The sequence below is a fragment of the Pteropus medius genome, unplaced genomic scaffold (assembly GCF_902729225.1).
Source record: "Pteropus medius unplaced genomic scaffold, Ma_sr-lr_union100, whole genome shotgun sequence".
Classification (NCBI taxonomy): domain Eukaryota; kingdom Metazoa; phylum Chordata; class Mammalia; order Chiroptera; family Pteropodidae; genus Pteropus; species Pteropus medius.
In genome coordinates this window covers 16,165,054-16,184,659 of record NW_024355205.1, presented here as the reverse complement: position 1 = coordinate 16,184,659, position 19,606 = coordinate 16,165,054, and the positions used below count along the sequence as shown (strand labels likewise).

The window sequence follows — 19,606 nt, the reverse complement described above, 5'->3', positions numbered from 1 at the left end:
TCTGTAAATTCGTCATGTGGGAAATGACCTTGATGCAATAGTAGTCTCTAAATCTACTGCACAGTAATCCTAGAGGTCCCAAAATGGAAAGGCTCCCACAACTGATTAAGATGCATAAATTACATGCTTTATTAAACCAAGTGAAAAGCATAGTGAGAAGCAAGGAGGAAGAGATGGGAGCGATTCAATCAATTAGGATAGAGTATAAGCAGATAGAAGGACCCAACTACTTGAATTTGGGGCATGCAGTATTCATATAATCTGTTGTTTCTCTCAGCCACTTTGGCCTTCCCTATGGTGGCCTGGTTATAGCGGTCAAAGTTGAGTTTTGAGCAAGGAACTGAGCAGACAGAAGGTGCCTGGGTCAATGGTACACTTGCTATATTTAAAAGCCTCAGAGACAAATCCACCTTGCCATTAGCTGTAGCTCACCAGTTAGCCTGAAGCATAGCTACGGACTCTCTGCATTTCTAGTGCAGAGAATTTTTGAGGCCAGAATGGGGTCACTGAATAGGGTCACAGAACGGGGTCCTGGGTGGCTGATTTAAGACCTCTTTTGAATCTTCATGTTTCATATATATTTAGTGTATCTTGGATGATAGGTGTTAGACGCGTACAGATGTACTGTGAATGTCACATCTTTCCATCCTTCCCTCTCTGTGGTCAGCACGCACATTCTCTGCTTTGTCTATGGTTACTATGACTCAAAGGTTACTAATCCACTTCATTTTACCATAGACACTATGTGAATTCTGCCTGTCTCACAAGCTACTTGTTTCTCTACCCAGTATCATCTATCCTCCTTATCTGTTTGCTTCTCTTACTTTCTAGAGCAGAACCGAATAATCTACAGTAACAAAGGCACATTACAGAGTTTGCCACTTAGTTGTTGACATGCTGCCTCAGATCTGCAGAGTCTTCTAAAGCTGAAGCAAAATTTTCCAGAGCTAACAGAGAGTCCCAAAATTCTGAACATGGATCCCTCTGATATGCATCTATCAGGAACAGGGCCCTGGTTAACAAATTACCTTTTCCCATCTGGGTTCCATAGAGAGAACAGGATCTTTAGAAAATCTACTTCCACTAGAGCATATTGAGAAGTTAAAATTGCCAAGGCTGCAGAAAATATGTGATGGGCTGACTTTAAAGAAAACTATATTCCAAATAACAATTTGTAATCATCTGGTGCTGTATTTTGTGCTTTCTTTGGAAGTCAAAGATTCCCAACCTCATTCTTCAAAGTCCTGGTTGGAAGGAAGGATCATGGAGAAGAATATGCTCATAGTCTATATAATTTAGCTACTTTCTCTATTCTCTCTCCCCTTCTTTTCCTTTCATTTTCAGTGAAAGGTAGGTTTCATTTCTAATGAAGGTAGAATAGATGCATCTCCTGGCTTTCGTAAGACACAGAAGAAATGACATGGGCCAAGTGTCTGGGGGCCTGCTGGAACTCCCGGCCACATATCTGTGGTCCTCACCAAGCTCAGAAAGAGCAGTGTTCAGTTTTTTTCTCTTTTTCTTTTTTTCTTAAGGAAAAAAAAAAGAGACAGACAGAGAACGGAGATGGCTTCTGCTCACCCCAGCTGTCAGGTGGAAACAGAGCTGCTTAGTATTCTGGGGCTGTGGGTTTGTGACTCATGTGAACTTCCTTCCGTGGGAGTTATCATCTCCCTGAAAGATAGCTGGAGTTGTGACAAGATTTACCTCCATATTCTGAGGGGATGTCGACTCAGTCTCAGGGGAATTCATTTTTATAAGTTTCTCATTATGATGCAGCTGATCTGCAATGACATGGGTAGGACTCGAAGACTAACATCACCCAGCTCACTGGCCCTGGCAGGTGGGGCTGTAGATTTTAGCAGCCTGTCACTCAGCAGTGTCTCACATAAACGTGGGGTTTACAAGCATGCTGATTCAGTGGGGTGAGCAGAGTCACCTGTGCTGTGGTTAATCTGGAATTCTCAGACAGTGGGGATGAACAAATATCCTAAGTTTCTCTCTTAATCTCTGTACAAAATGAAGTAGCAAGGTGTACGAGTATGTAATATGTGTAGTAAAAACATAGGAGGTCTGCAATCAGAGGGTGAGGGTGCTAGTTTACGGTATGTGAACTTGGTTGAGCTGCTCAGACTATGAACACATTTCATCAGCATTTCATTTGGAAAAATGGGGAGAACGGAAATGTTACCTAGCTATTTCCAAAACTGTTGTGAAGATAGCATGAGATAACCTAAGTGAAAATGTTTTATAAATTGTAATGCCTTGTACACATAGTTTGAGGTTGCTATTATTGTTATGTATGTTTATAATTTGGTGAATAGAGATGCGTACGATATAATAATTGATGATTCAGCCGGGTACCAAGACACAACTGAAATGAAATCTCAGAGAGATGCCCAATCTTCATTTATATACTTGCAAAGGAAATGAGCAAGGGCTGGTTCCATGTCTCTTTCTTTCCTCAACTTTTTATTTTGAGAAATTAAAACGTACAGAAAAATTGAAAAGTAATCATACAATACTCTTCACCTAGATTGACCAAATTGTGCTGTATTTTGCCTCTATTTTGCCCTTGCCCTTGCTGTGACATTTCACCCATACTTTCTCCTGTCTTCTGAGAACAAGGCATTCTTCTGTATAACCCTCACACAATCATCTCACCCAAGAACTTTAACATTACTACATCACTATTATCTAATATATGAGCCATATTCACATTTCCTAAAACGTCCTTTACAGGATTTATTTGGGGTTTGGGGGATAGGGGTGAGGGGGAGGCGAGTCCATGAATCCCACATTGCATTTAGTTGTAATGGCCTTTTAATCTCTTTTAGTCTAAAATAGTTCCTTAACTTTTTTCCCCTCTTTAATGACACTAACATTTTTTTAAAAAAAAATCCAAGCCAGCTTGCTTTGGAGAATGTTTCTCAGTCTAGATTTGTCTGATAGTTTCTTCGTGATCAGGTTAAGATTGAGTATTTTTGGAAGAAGACTATGCAGGTGATGTTGGGTCCTTCTCAGTGTATCCCTCAGAGGGCCCAGGAGGGTCATTGTGTCCCATTACGTGTCATGTTAAGGTTGATCACTTGGTTAAGATGATGTCTACCAACTTTCTCCACCATGGTGGTACCTCTTTGACTGCGTAATTAATCAATAACCTGGGACGTGATTCTTTGAGACCAGGTGAATAGCCTGGTCCCTTACAACCTGGTTTTAGCATCCACTGAGCATCCTTGCCTGCACCCATTATTACAATGGGGGTTGCGAACCTTCCCCATTTATGAGTGGGCATTCTTCTGTAAAGATGAGCTTCCCTTCTCCTCTTCACCTCACGCTCTCAGTTCTGTGACTGTGAGCCCCGTCACTTGCTTCAAGAATATAAAGGTTCAGAGAGAGGAGGAGAGGATCTAGTGAGAAGGGCGTATCTGGAGAAAACTACGCTATGAGCACCACCCGCTCCAGCAGTGCGAGAGGGCTGCCCCTTCCCTTCCACCCTGGTTGGGGGTGGGGAGTCGCGAGGTTACTCATATTGTTTAAAATATGACCTTCACAGCTGGGGAGTATAGTGGTTTGGGAGCCTACTCATGCCTGGGAAATCTAGAGGTGGAGAAGTGGGCTGGATCTCTACTTTAGTGGTATAGCCAGGAGAATGCTTCCTTTCCTGGGTGTGACAGGGAGGGCATCTGTGAATGTTTCTTGTGTGGGGTCATCTTGGGTCCTGTCCTCTAGAAGGATAGCTTTCTGGAGGGTGGGGACTGGAGCTGAACACCCAAAACCAGTAGGAAAAGGGCCCAGAGGAGAAGTAGGAAGTAGAGGAATAGAGATACCTGCCAGCCTGCAGGTCACCCCTTATTGCAGGCTTCCAGTCTAAGCAGGACCCAGCTAGGAAAGGGAAAAGAATTTTAGTTTGGAATTTTGATTGAGATCTATGGAAGCTGTATTTATGATTTGAAATGATGTCAGGATTGTCTATTACCCCAGGGTGGGCAGAAAAGCTGTAGGGCCAGACTGAATTTTTATAAGGGCCAAGAGACATCTTTATATTCCCACAGGATATAAAGAGCCAGTGGGAGATTAAAAAATAAAGTTGTGCTTTGATTACATTATCATGAGTCAAGCTTGTCCCACATACCAGTTACGTATACTTAAATACCTAATTTTAAAATCAATCCAACTTAAATTACACATGAAAAAAAAAATAACTCTTCCATTAGTTCCAGAAAACAAATTTGTTTACTCTATAAGAAAATACCATATGTCCAATATAATTGGAAGTTTAGGAAAACCTTGTGTGCTTAAGATTCAAGTCTCTACAAATTATAAAATAAGTCGGTTGGCCACCTGTATAAAACCTATAAATTATACATAGATATCCCTCATACCTCATCACTACTCTTGCCACAAACCCTCCCCAGGAAACTGAAGATTTTTAGAAGTGTCACTTCTACTCTGGGGAATAACTGTTTGTCAATGTTCAAACACTGGAAAAGATTATAAGCCACAAAACCGCAATCTCTCAGTTTGGAATTCATTCATCCTGTCTAAATGTATCTCTATGTTATGTTTTGCTTATGTGTATTAAATTCTGAAAGATGAGCTTATGTTGTCACTAGCTTCAGTGAAGCTGATCATACAAAACTAATGAGAATTAAAGGAGATGCTTTTAGAAAACTTTCTGAAACTTTATACAGTCAACACAGAATTTACTTACTTATGCAAGAAAATTCTTTGGATTTTATTTTATTTTTTAATGGCAAGTAGGTGGAAGGGATGGGAACAGGGAAACAGTAGAAAGGGAAAGAAAGTTCAGTATTAGCAATATTCTCCTTTACTTGGAGAAAAAAAAAGGAAAGTGTTGTATTGTTAGCATAGAAACTGGAAGTATATTTGGTAACGGAACAAACCTAATTACCACCTAGAAGTGAGTGCTTTAGAAGAAAAGAGCAATGCGGAGAGACACGGAAAATTTCAAAGAAACAGTAATGAATATATCTATTGAGATAAGAGAACATATTGCATCAATGGAACAAGAATAGGATGAAAGAGAGCAAGAACAACATGGAATTAGAAAAAATATTAGAGATTTAAAAATATAATGGCTAAAAATCTTTAAAAGTCAATAAAGGTGTTAAACATTAAAGTTGAGGATATATTTCAAAAGTGGGGGGAAAAAAACCATGGACAATCGGAGTGAAAAGATAAGAAAATTAGAGTTCTTTTCAGAAAATCCAACGTCAATTTTGCTAAAAGATATTTAAAGAAAGAACAGAAGAAATGGAGGAGAGGTAGTTATCGAAAATAACAATATAAGAAAATTTCCAGATTTGAAGAATGTGAGTCTCCAGATTGAAAGTACCCACCAAGTACCCAAGAGAATGAATGAAGACCCACACAAAGAAACATTCTAATGAAATTTTACAACTGAAAAGATAAAAGCATCCTAAATATTCCGGAGACTTAATAGAGTACACACATGAAGGACCGAAAATAAGGATTGTCCAGAGTTTTTCAACAGCAAAATTGAGAACCAGAATACTATAGAGCAAGCCTTCAGAATTCTAAGCAAAAAGATGGTGGACCAGCTACCAACCAAGGGTGAGGAAGTAACATTTTTACTTTCCTATCTCCCAAGTGCAATCCTCAGAAACTATTGGAAAATGTTACCAAATGAGAGAATAAAGCCACAGCGGGGGAAGCCGTGGGATCCAACTCATTAAACGGAAGGGAATTTCCAGGACAATGAGAAGAGAAGTGCCAGGTTGACAGCTGTGCAGGAGGGACAAAGAGCAACCAGTGTAGGTTGTGGCAGGAGGATGGCGGGCTCAGATGGGATGTTGCCAGAAAAAAACAAAAGGAAGGAGTTTCTCACAAGCTTGACCATGTGGAAAACTGTATTGAGAGACATTTGCACAAAGTATAGGAAATTTAGCTATGGCTCCAAATAAAACTGTTAACAAAGTGACCGTCACCTAAAAGAAAATGAAAAAAGTTATAGAAGGAAGGAAATGTGATCATTGAAAACTACCTAGCTCAGCAGTGGACACGAAGTCTGCATTCATTAAAATGCAAATGCAGAATACAAATTTAACCCTAAACTGAGATGCGCATATACTGGGAAGGGAGTAAAGACAGAAGGGTACATGAGTGGTAGCTAAAACCCTCACTTCCATGCGATATCAGTAGATAATATCTTAAAAAGCTGGACTCAAAGAGTAATGCACAAATATTATTGAGCAATGTAGAGATTCACACCAGAATAAACAGCTACATATGTTGCAAATGGTCTCTGGGGTGCAGGCAGAGAGTCAAAATTACTGCTTTTTGTTACAAGCCTTTTAGCATTGACTCTTTAAACAATGTGCATGTGTTACTTCGACAAAGCTAAAGATTAAAACAAGAAAAACATACAAATGAGATAAACACATCAGTGGTGTTGAGTTGTCAGTAGTAACTAGTGTCTCATGGCTGTTGGAGGCCAGGCACAGTCCTTGGAGTTTAGAAATACACAGCCAATGCTAATTTTCCTATCCCAGATTCCACCACCAGAAGCCAACCCATTTCTCACCATATCCTTCCAGGAACATGCCAACACCAGACATACCCGCCATTTCCTAAACAAGTCGTGTTGAGCCAGCCTTATTCCCTCTGTGGCCTCCAAAGCAAGCTAATCCATTACAGGATGAGAAGAAAACATAATTCCCATTTATTTTATCTCTTACTATTTTTAAAGTTTCTAGTTATTGTATATATATATTTTTTTCCATTTTTAAACTATCCCCTGATATAATTTCAGGCATTTAAAGTGGCAGAAATAGTACGAAAGATTCTTATATACCCCTTACCCAGATTTCCCCAAGTATTAACATCATACATGACCACGGTATGATTATTAAAATCTGGAAATTAACACTGACACGATAATGTTATATAGTCTACAGGCCTTATTCATATTTTTCCAACTGTCTCACTAATATCCTTTTTTTGGTCCAGATTCAACTTGCAGTTCATACATGCTGTTCATCACCACATGTCTAGTCTCCTTTAAACTGGATCAGTCCTTTAGTTTTTCTTTGTCTTTCATGAATTTGACACTTTAGAAGACTTTTGGCCAGCTATTTTGTAGAATGTCCCTAAACTGGAGCTGTCAGATGTTTGCTAGTGAGTAAATTCAAGTCAAGTATTTTTGGCAACAGTGTCACAGAAATGATGTTGCATTTTTCCGGTGTATCATATCATGCAGTGCACAATGTCTATTTTTCCCATGACTGATGATGTTAAATTTGATCTCTTGGTTAACGTGATACCTTCCAGGTTTCTCCATTGTAAAGTTACGATTTTTCCTTTAGTATATGTAAAATGTATGTAGAACAAGAGTATAAACCTAATGAGTATCTTTGGGGGAGATACTTTTAAACTATGAAAATATCCTGTTTCTCTCACACTTTGCCTACTTAATTTTAGCGCTCTTCAATGATTCTTGCCTGAACTGGTGCTATGGTATTTGCCAAAAGATGATTTTCTATTTCCATCATACTTTCTACTTTTTTTTTTTCAGTTGGCCTTCTGCTATAAGCAAGAGCTTTCCCTACTCCCCATTTATTTATTTATTCATTCAGTTATTGAATAATTATTTAATTAACTTATTCAATTATTTATATCAGTATGAACTAATGGATTCTGATTTTATCCTGTGGTTTATAATTCATTACTATCACTATTTTTTGTGTTGCTACAATTACCCAAAACATGGATATTTGGAGCACCTTTGACATGGCTTCTATGTCCTTTAAGCATGTCTCCATATTTTTTTTTTCCTTGAGGACTTTTTTGCTTCCTCGGCACAAGATGTTCCAAGCTCACCTATGCTTTCCCTGGCCTTGTAATCAGCCATTTCTCTGAGAAGCCATGGTTTCTTTTAATGGAGAATAATATTTCGAAGCCAAGATCTGGGTGCCATTATACATATTTTATAACATATTAGTTTGGTAGTACAGGTACTTATTTTATTTATCAACAAATATAACTTTAAAAAAAAAAACGGATTGGGAAGTATAGTAAAAAAAAAATTTAAAGAATTGCTCTTTGTTTAGAATAGCTCTGCTCTTTGTTTCCTCAGCCTAGACTGTCCCCTAGGAAGCCGCCCTGACCCCCCCTTAGTTGGAGTTAAGCATCCCTTCTTTTACACCTGTATAGTGCGATGTCTCTCCCTCTATGTTAGCACTTACCTTTTCCTGCCTTATGTTGTAGACAGCACTTCACTCCATCATCTGTGTCTATCCTGTACTGAAAGAGGTTCACATGTAAAAGCTGCAAGGCAATGAGTCACAAGCAGGGAAGAGAAACTGTCCACGTTGCTGCATCACAGAGAAACGCCATGTGGTCACACACATATACACGGGGCAGCCACCTGTGTGAAGTGTATGATCCCAGGAAACAGAAAATGATTTGTGTTGGTTCCCAAAGGAGCTCTGCAGTTAGCATTTTGTTCCTTTAATGTAACCTGCCATGCTCTATCAGGGCTTCCTGGTCCGCTTGGCAGGGTACAGGTCTGCCTCTTTCTAACATGCTAAAGTGTTCTCTCTGCGTAAGAGCAGACCAGAGCCAGATTGCTTGCTTCCAAACCCCAGCTCCAACACTCAACTAGTTGGGTAACTTTAAATAATTTACTCGCCTTCGTTGTTCCTTAGTGTCCTTATGTACAAAATAAGACTAATAATAGTAGTTCTATAAAATTGTTGTGAGGACTGAATGATTAAATATACGTAAAGTGTTTAGAACAAGGCCAAGTACAGGGTAAGCATTAAATTAGTGTAAACGGTTATTATTAAGACTCCAGAAGACAGAAGACCCTTATTTGTATATCAGGGAGTGTCATAAATGTGGCATGAAAATACATAAAAGTTCAGGACATAAAAAATTAGGTCAAACTAGGGTTCGGTATCTAATTAAAGATCAGTTCCCAAGAGAGACAATTCAGTACGCCATTTCAGTCGCTGACCCTTCCCGCCGCCCTCTGCCTCACAACCAGGCGTGCGTTTCCCCTGAAGCACAGGAAGTGTGTTGTGTGTGGAAGGGCGAGGAGATCTGAACAGCCACAAAGTAAACATGAGACATTTCCCATCAGTTTTACTCAAAGATTCGTAAAGAAAAATGTTATGATTATTTTAAAGTCCATGCTTTATTATGGTGTAGGGTACGAATCTGCAGATATTTTCATGCTGAACTCAAAGCTGTCTAATAACATGCGCTTTTGTGGCATTGAGTGGTTCATGCGGTAGAAATAATTAAGAAGCACTATCTTATTATGCGAAATCTTGCTAAATTCTTTTTTAGCATTAGATTCTAATGAAGAAAATAAGAGGAAACGGCCATCTTTGGGTGGGGGATGGAGAAGAACCTCAGAAATCAGAAAGCCCCAAAGAAAGAGATTAAATCTAGATACAAACAGACAACATGTGGAACAGTAAAACAGATACAAGGCAAAGAACGTGGGGCTTCCCTGGACAGACCAGGGGGACCGGCTGGCCGCCGCCTCTGCAGTGGCTCTTGCAGTGAAGTTGCTCAGCCACTACCAACCTGTCTGACATTTTAACATATAGGGCAGCGGGTATCTCGTTTTAAAATATTGGCACAGTTAGTATTTCCTCTTGATCAAGTAGTTCACTGTTGAAAAGCCGAGAAAATCATTCACTCCACTATGTCAAGTTTGAAAGTTGCCTTTTGGTTATTTACCAGATATCTCACAAATACAGATAAGTTCTGCAGAGCCGAAATAGGTTTGCCAGGGGGGTGCATCTGCTGGAGGCGCAGGTTTTAACATCATTAAGATTAAGATAGCATCTCCTCCCAGACATCTCCCATGGTAGGAACAGGAAGTAAGGCCAGCTCTACACTTTTAAAGAAGCAATAAAGATTGCTTCCTGTTACAGTGTGCAACTAGATATGCCAGCAGAAAATCTCATTAGGATAAATATTTTTTTCCTCTTATCAATCCTCTGCCAAGTTGCCTGTTTTAATCTTTCATCCACAAGATAGAATTCTTTTAAAAATAAAGTTAAAAGCCTGTCCCAAGAAGCTGATACACAGACAGCTGCATAAATAAAAAGCTCCAGACAGGATAATAGAATAAGAAGCTATGAGTCAAGATTCCACATCGGTCTCTCTGACCAATGAGGGTGACGTTACAACAATTTAAAAGATCAGAAATTCAAGTCTTGAGTAAGATATCTACAATGCAATGACAGATACTCCCAAGTATGAAAATAATTGTTTCACTAATAATGGATAGAGAAATATTAAGTGCCATGTAGAACTTGTGGGGTTTGGTTAAATTTATTTTTTTGTATCTCAATGAACATTTGGAAAACTATTCCTTACTGAGTGTTTTGCATAATACATTTCTTTTTCAAATGACCAAAGACTATTGCCTCAGATAGAGATCTTTTAACCTTCTATGTGTTTCAAATAGCAAAATCAAAAAAATGGGCATGATATATATAAATACAGATGAAGAGAAAGGGAAAAAAATATTTTGCTCATGTTGTTTGAGCATGGCGGTTGGTAGATGGGCTGGTTTTAGAGGAAAATGCAAAACTGGATTTATAAAGTTTTAATCTCTCTGAGCCTCAATTTCTCCAAATGTAAAATGAAAATGTAACAATACCACTTCATCGGGCTGTTGTAAAGCTTCAGTGCAATCGTGTTGGTAAAACGCCCAGCACACAACTCAGCACACAGTAGGCACTCAGTGGTTAGCTCTCCCTGCCCCTCTGTTGTTGGTGTGCCAGGCCTGGCCCAGTCTGAACACAGTGGAAACTGCTGGTTGTCGGCCCAGCAATCATCCCTCCCTTCTCAGGCACCCGGATTTTCGTGTGAGTGACGATGCTTCCCCCAGACTGCCGACTGACCCAGTCTTTAGTTCCAAGGTGGGCTCTGGGTTGTATTAAGCTAATCAGCCCATTTTTTGTCCTTGGTCAGAGTCATTGGTTCATGTGACCAAAGCAGCCCAATCAGAGTGAATGTTAGGAGTCTTGAAATGCTGAAGCAAAATGGCACTGGACAAAGGCAGACAAGGAAGCCACAGATGTCACTGACAGCCACCTTAATGCCATAACAGAATTCAGCCCGAGTTAGCAGAGCATAGAGTTAGAAAATATTGGTCCTCAGTGACTTAGAACAACCAATGCTGAAGCAAGTATAACCTCTGCATTTCCAGTGACAAAAGCTGATAAATCTTTTTTACAATTTAAGGACTTTCAATTGGGTTTTCAATAACTTACTCCATTAAAAAAAAATAACCTAAAACCTAATCGATACACCAAGAACTCTGAGACATCCTGATGTCTCAGTGAGAAAAATTGTAACCTCAAACTCAAGAGGATCACAAAATAAAAAACTAATAATTCTCAAAGATAGTATCTTAATGTCTTTTATGTATTATAGTTAAATGAGGGATATCTATAACTTCTATCGTATCTTTCCATGTGTTACTGATAGCTTTAATTATCATATATCATAATTACTTTCCACCATAACTGTTCCTGATATATAAGAAGAGTTTCACTTATTCTAAAATTAAAATAAGTTGGTTCTATCAAATAAACCTACACAGCAGGTTAATTTCCTTATTTATTTCTACATATATTTTGTAGATCATTCACCCTCATACATCCACTAGAAAAAAATTAGGTTATTCAAAATCAGGTGTTCATGGAGATGAGCAACTGGTAAGACCTGCTTGGAGAATTCTAAACTACTGCTATAGACTGAATGTTTGTGTCCCCCAAAACGCTTATGTTGAAACCTAACCCTCAATGTGATGCTATTAGGAGGTGAGGAAATGTAAGTGACTAGGTCATGAGGGTGGGACCCTCACAAATGGAATTAGTGCCTTTATAAAAGAGACCCCAGAGAGCTCTCTCATCCCTTCTGCCTGTGAGGGCACAGAAGAGGAAGCTGTCTAGGAAGCAGAAAGCAAGCTCTCACCAGAAAGAATCTGCCAGCACTTCGATCTGACTTCCCAGCCTCTAGATTGTGAAAAATGAAAGTCTGTTGTTTACGCCACCTATAGTATTTTTGTATTTTTGTTATATGTCTAGGTATTTTTGTTACAGTAGCCCAAACAAACTAAGACAGCCATATTCTAGGATAAAATTTGTGGGGCTTAATGGACAAGAGCAAAACCTCAAAAATTTTACAAGGAAAGAGAATCTTTTTTCAAATTTTAGGTTTTTTAATTGTGTCAGGGAGATATCCCATATCGGGCAAAGATTCATGTCCAAATTATTTAAAAAATCCATTTTAAAAGACTGACCAATAATATCGTCAAAGGAACCCCAGGATGCTAATGTCGAGAACCAGTTTACTACAATCTACCTATTATATAACCTATAGCTTCACAGATGAAGCTGTAAGTCAGGTATCTAAGAAATTTGCACACCCTTACCCTAAAATTTCAGTTCACTTAGATTTATTTATTTGTTTATTTGTTGGCTTGTTCCAGATGGAATTTAAGGCAATGGGGTTCACTTACTCTCATTTTGAATGTCTCTAAATGAATTGGAATTCATTCTGCTGTTCACAAGTCCTATAGAATTTGGCAGATGCAAGAACAGCACTGTACTCTATTCATCAGGACCGAAATCACTTTTAATTACTACCACTGAGTACTAAGCAAACATAGGAATTACAAACTGATAGTTAGGAGGAAATTGTGGGGCCCATGTTTAGATTATTTTGAAAGAAGTGGTGTCATTTTATGATCCATATTCAACATAATTATTTCTTGGAGTGTCAGCAGGCAGTACTGGGTCTAGGTGAGAAGCTGGAAAGACTGGATGTAGTGATAAGAAGATTACAGAGAAATAATAAAGATTAAGTAATATTGAAAGATAAGAACACTATGTCATCGCCTTAGGCAAGTCGCTTGGTCATTCTTATCTAAATGTAAAATGAACAATCTCTTGCTAGGATTAAAGAGCCCGTCTGGTGGAAGAAGAAATAATACTAAAAATACACGGCATCACATAGCCTTCCCCTCTGTAGCAGAAGCTGAACGAGGCATGAGCAGAATCTCGAGGACAGCCTGCATCTGCCTGTTCAAAAGTCACAGAAAGCTCAGGCTCATACTACAGGGAGCTGTTAATTTGCATGTTCTGCAAATGGGATTTTTAGGTTCTGGAGTTTTATTCAGTTTGTGATAAGGTGAAAGATGGAGCGGATGTGAGGCATCATGTGGGGGGTGGGAGGGAATGCCAAAGACCTCAAACAAGGCCAGTTAAATTGTCCCTCATCCTTAACCACCACCCATTTATTCTTCCAAGGTGGAGGATAGACTAAAGATGGCCAAACCTTTTTTACCATGCTCACATAGGTGGTCTCGAACCTCACTTTGGAACGTAGGGGTCCTTACCAACTACAGTTTTCGTTCAGGGACTTTGGACTTTGAGTAGAAACTGAAAGTGTTCCATTTCTATAACCTATTCTACACTCTAGAACAAGATTCAGAAATCACATCTGGGCAATAGCAAAGGCTCAGTTCAAACTGTCTCGGGTCATGGAAAACCAGTGTGTGGCCGAGCAGAGAGGTTGAGGACCGTGAGCCCTTTAGCGAGGGTTCTCTGAGGGTAGCTGCAGGGTGAGGACAGTACATCGTCCTTGGAGACATAAAGCTCCGCATGTATCCCTTTCTAGCCTCCTGAATCTGGGCTGTTCTGATACAGAATCATTTTGGCTGCTGCCCTGATCCAGAAAGCTATTCTTTGTTAACTACCTTGTGAACGTCCTTCTTTCTCTAAGCTTAACAGGTCAGAGGCAGACACAAGCCCTTTCTGTTTTTGTTTTTGTTTTTTTCAAAGAGTCATCAGATTTAAGGTCCTTCTTCAAGGAAGCAAAAAGATAGCTCATATTTCTCAAGTCATTCAAACACATCATGAACTACAGTCATCAGTGTATTGAAGCAAAGGGATAAATATAACCACACACAAGGCATCGCATGTTCATAAATACACAATGGGATCAATTAAGTAAGTGCCCTGTTATTTTTCTGTCCCCAATCCACCTTCTCTCCCACAATGCGCTATGCACAAAGCCTTCCAAGATGACCAAGATGAACTTCAAAGCTAGAAGAGGTCTTATAGATTATCTCCTGAGAACTTGCCCAAGTAATTTATCTTTCTGAGCCTCAACTTCTTCATCAATAAAATGGGGGTTAAAATATAACACGCCTTAACAGTTATTACAAAGATTACCTGTGTGCTCGGTTAATATCAATCTGCTCATTCTTGTTGAAGAAACTGAGATCCAGGAAGGTCGAGGGATGTGCCCAAGTTAGTCACAATGATGGGACATAAACTAGCATCTTCTGAACTCTGGTGTGTGCTCTGCAAAGCAGATGGAGTCAGCAAACCTTTAAGGCTAAACATGGTGTCACTATATGTGTGCGTGTGAGTTTCCAGTCCTGTGAGAAAGGGTAAGCCTCTCTGTCCAGAGAGGGAGGATTCTCCATAGCCAAGAAGATAAAAGACTGATAAAGAACCAAGAGGAAATCTCTAAGCCACAGAGACAGAATTATAAACCAGCACTCACACAAGCTTCCAAAGTTAAATAAGTAAATAAACACTCAAGTTAGATAAATAACAAGCAGCTGGTTTGGAATAAACGTGTTTACGACTCCTGTGATGAAACCAACTCCCTGCGTTCTAACAGTGCCCCAGCCACCACCACACTCCTCCTAAAAAAGAACAGATCCGCTGGCAGTCAGGTTGTACCGCATGAAGGGCACGGTCAAGAGCCAACCATTTTTGACTTCGTTTGTTTAAGCCTCATATGTGTGAGTTAACTTATAACATATTAGTGTTTTAAAGTGGTGCTTTTGCTCGTTAGGGAATCTTTTTTCTTCCTTCTTTTTTATATTATAAAAATATGATAACACATTTACAGAAACTTGGAAAATATAAAACAAAATTACATATAGTTCCACTGTGTAGTACAATTATTATTTTGTGTATTCACTCTCAGCATTTTGTAAGCATACCTGAAATCTTTACAATTGTTGATAATATTCAAGCTTTTAATTATGCCTTGAAACAAAGCAATGGTACTCAAACTTTAATCGGAACCAGAGTTGTTTGGAGGGCTCCTTGAAACACACTGCCCGGCCCCACCCACCCAGACAAATGGTAATTCAGTGACTCTGGAGTAAGGCCCTAGGATTTTTATCTCTACCAAGTTCCCAGGTGCTGCCGATGCTGCGGGAGCAGGGGCCACACTTTGGGAGCACTGGCACAGAGGAGTACAGTGGAATCATCAGGGATGAGTTTTTAAAATACTGATGCCGGCCTCGCCCCCGCAGAGATTCCGATTTAATAGAGCTTCGGTGGAGCCCGGGTAGTATAGTTTTCACAGTTGCCTCGGTGTTTTCACGTGCAGTCACGGTTGAGAACCACTGGAAAAGTAGGGAAGTCACATTCAGGCCTGGGTTGCCAGATCTAATCAGTTTCTCTGTGTGTCCTTTACCACGGGCAGGTGAATGCAGTGCACTAAATGGTCCTCCTAAGGTCCTTTTCCCCACTTGGAATCGGTGCTGTGACTTAGGAGGCTTTTAAAATGAGTTTCCATGATATGCAAGTAAAACAAAAGCATTTAGTCTTGGTTAATTTTTTTCTTAACAATGCTGCCCTCTAGTGTCCTTAAATAGTAGAATCGTATAAAAACCTACCTCAGCCATCTGTATGGTGATTTCCTGTTAGACGCCTAAACACTTGCGGAATTTTTCTCTAACATTAAAAAAAAAATTAATATGCATTAAATTAAATTTCATTTCTGGCAACATGAGTCTCCAACAGTGGCCTTTCAGTCCTCCCACAATTTCTCCCTGCATTCTGCAGCCTCCTCCGAGGATAAGAACTCTTGAGTTAAAGCTTTTACTACAAATAAAACTGAAAATTAAGAGCCATGAACTTTCTCCCTTTCTATACGTTCTGTTTTTAAAATAATTTTTTTAGGTCTACGGCCATGTTACCCTGAACAAGCCCAATCCCATCTGATCTCGGAAGCTAAGCAGGGTTGGGCCTGGTTAGTACTTGGATGAGAGACCACAGAGGAAGACCAGGTGCTGCAGGCGTAAAAAAAAAAATTAAAAATTAAAACATTAAAAAATTAAATAAAAAATAAGGGATTGTAAGCCAACAAGGTCCTTGCAACCTGTGAGGTCAACCAAGGCTTGCCTCGCCTAAAAAAAAAATAAAATAAAATAAATTTTTTAGTAACAATGACAAGGGCCATTTGTGATATTATAACTACAATGTGGTTCTAAAGACATCTTTTTTCTCAGAACTTGGTGAGAAGTGCCTTCACCCAATAAAGGAAAAATAAGAAAAAAAGAGAAAGCTAGCTGTGTTCATTTGGTGCATATTACAATTTGTGTTGTCCCTTGGCTCTTTTTCAAATTGTAATACTGGGATCAACCCAACCAAACTACAAATCTTGCAATAATACTATTTCCATGATAGATTGTTCTCAAAGATAACTATTTTGCTGATGACAAAGAACAAAAGGACTCCCAGAGTTCTTCTTTCCACATTCCACCAAGCTCTTCTCCACTGTCAGCCAAACAAATCAGGGAGCAAGAAATTACTTCAGCAACTGAAGCGCCTGGGCATGGAGTGTCTTGCATAGGCTCTTCCACGCTCAGAACTATTTGTGCTCACCTTTTCCTCGCTTTGCACGTCCACCCCTTTTCACTTGACAAACAGTTTATTGAGAATAGAATTCATCAACTAGGAGCTCCCATGTCTTCCGAAGGCGAGTTCGACAAATCCGCTGGGTCCCACCATCTTGATGGAAGTGTCTTTCCCACCCCACAGGTGCTCTGCCCTCCTCCATCTCACTTTAACAAGTCTCCCCCTCCCTGCTTTCTTTCCCATCCCTCTAGCCCGCATCGTCAATAACTCCTCTTGCTAGCTCACTTCCAAGGGCATACAGGCTTATTCTCGCATCTTCTCTTGTCTCTAAATACCCCTTCGGCTACTGCCCTGTATCTCTGCTCCGTTCACTTCCAAACTTGGAAGAATAGCATAGGAAAAGGAAGGCTTTAGAGTCTACCCCAGGTTGTCTGTAAAGCCTTTCTTTTCCCACGCCCATTCTTCCATCTGTGCCAGCCTGGCCTTGGTCCCATCACACCACTGACACTAAATCTGCTCTCCTCGTGGTCTGCAGTAACCTCCCTGTCCTGTGGCCAAATCCAGCGGACGCTGTTTTGAGCCCTCTGACTTGAACGTTCACATGTTCCAGTGTGTGCGCACAACTCCTTCGCGAAGCATTCTCTACTCCTGATTCTCAAACATCTCCACCTTTGACTTCCTTCCTGCCCCGGTGGCTGCCGATGACCCAGACTCTGCAGTGTCCTCTCTCTGACTCCTGGGCTGGCTCTTAGGACCTCTTCTCTTTCCCCTCTGAACACTCCCCTTACATAATCTCACCTAGCTCCAAGAATTTTAGTATAATTGATAGACTGGTAACAAATAAATCAACTCAGGCCCAGGTTGCTTACTGTGTCATTTATTCAATTATCTCTACAGAACATCTTCCCTTTAGTATCTCATGGGAATTTTTTTTTTTTTGCATGCCCAAAGAGGAACCTTTGATCCCACCCGCCAGCCCCCACCACCAAAACTCATTCTTCCCTCAGTCGCCCTCATCGCTGTAAATGACCAGGTATCTGGGAGATTGCCTTGGTTCCTGTTTTTCTCTTACTTGCCACATTAGGTCCCTCTGCAAATCTTGTGGATTCTACCTCTAAACTATATCTGAATTCATGCCTCCCTATTCCAAGCCACTTTCATTTCCTGCCTGGAATGCTGCAATACCTTCCTAAAGATCTTCCTACTTCCTCTAGTCCCCTCACTGTGGTTCTCCATGTCACAGACATAACATTCTAAACTATAACTACATCCTGTCATTCCCTTACCTAGATGCTAATGACTTCCCATTAAACTTTGAATAACATAGAAACAACATGGTTTGCCCTCTCCCGACTTCATCTTATACCCCTGTCCTTCCTTACTAGGCTCCTGCCATGATGGCTTCCTTCCGATTGCTGAAAATCACTAAGCTCTGCCTCAGGGCCTTTGCATATGCCGTTCCATCTGTCTAGATGCACATCTCCTGTTCTTCCCATGCCTGGCTTCTTTTTATTTCTATGCCTAAACATTACTCCTCAGGGAGACTTTTCTTGACCTTACTAAACAGGTCTTCCTTCTCATTCCCTACCTCAGCCCCTTGTTTGTTTACTTCATAACACTTTACATTTTGTAATTATTACTTATTTACATCTCTATCTTCTCCACTCATCTTAAACTCTCTGAGTCCAGGAGCTTGTATCTGCTCTACTCACGGATGAACGCAGCAACTTGCACAGTGCCTGGCAAATATCAGGCTTTTAATTCATGTGTGTTAAATAAGTGAATGAATGGACATGGACTATAGACTAGTGGTTACCGGAGGGTAGGGAATGGGGGAGGTAGACGTGGGGAAGGGAGTCAAATATGTAGTGACAGAAGGAAATCTAACGATGGAAGGTGATGGAACACACAGTGTAAATATATATATGCCTTAGTGTTAAAGTATACAGCTGAAACTTACTGGATTTTGTTAACCAATGTCACAGGGAAGGGAAGGGAAGGGGAGGGAAGGAAGGAAGGGAGAGGAGAGGAGGAGAGGGGAGGGGAGGGGAGGGAGGGGAGGGAAGGAAGGGAAGGGAAGAGTCACAACCTGCACTCCACCTTAACTGCTCTTGTCAAGGCCTCAGTGACTGCCACATGGCCAAGCCACTGCAGTGTTCTGTGCTCATCTTATTGATTACAGACTAGAGCCAGGGGAGTGTCTTAGGTTCAATTTATTCTCTGTTAACCTTATCGGTGTTTACCAACATGTGGGATTCACCACAATATCCCCAGCAACCAGCAAAGCAGAGACTTAATAAATACGGTTGGTTGAATGAACTCCTCAACTCTGAATGAAACAGGATGTGAAAGGAAAGGGAGCTCATGCAATGATGGCGATGTCCAAAAAAAGAGAATGCTTCTGGGGCAGAAATTTAAAAAATGGCTTTCAACTTCCAGACATCTTTATCATTTCCATTTCATATAATAAAAGAAAAATGTTTCGTATAACTCTGTATATTCAAGTTGCTTTATAAAGAAAGAATGAACTTCATGGTTTTTGTTGCTGAGTTAGTTTAGTTTGCTTATAAACCAACTTCTACCTCAATTGGGTAGACGATGGTGAATAAGAACATTCTCATTTTTCAAAGGAAAAAACCAAGTGCAATTTAAAATGTTTACACAAGCCAAACAAGACCCTAACCGTGGCTGTCTCATTCCAAATCCTCTCTCCTATCAATTTAGACGGTGCTTGCTTGTGAGAAATAAAACAATAATACATCTACCTCAACTTGACTTTGAGACCAGGATTTGATTCTTCTGAAGGACATTTAGCCCACAGGTATTAGTGAAACACAGCGAAGCCGAGGCCTGCAATCCCCTGAAAATGTCAAATGACCTGGCTTCTTGGGTGTTTGTCTGACCTGTTTTATAGAAGAAATCCA

At 40.1% G+C, this 19,606-nt stretch overlaps 1 protein-coding gene and 1 pseudogene across 2 annotated transcripts in view; both read left to right on the top strand.

Annotated features, from left to right (window-relative positions):
- KCNAB1 (potassium voltage-gated channel subfamily A regulatory beta subunit 1) overlaps nucleotides 1-19,606 on the top strand; it is a 292,035-nt gene that overhangs the window by 250,739 nt on the left and 21,690 nt on the right. The gene's annotated exons all lie outside the window — the stretch shown is intronic.
- LOC120599033 (uncharacterized) lies at nucleotides 16,005-16,123 on the top strand (annotated as a pseudogene).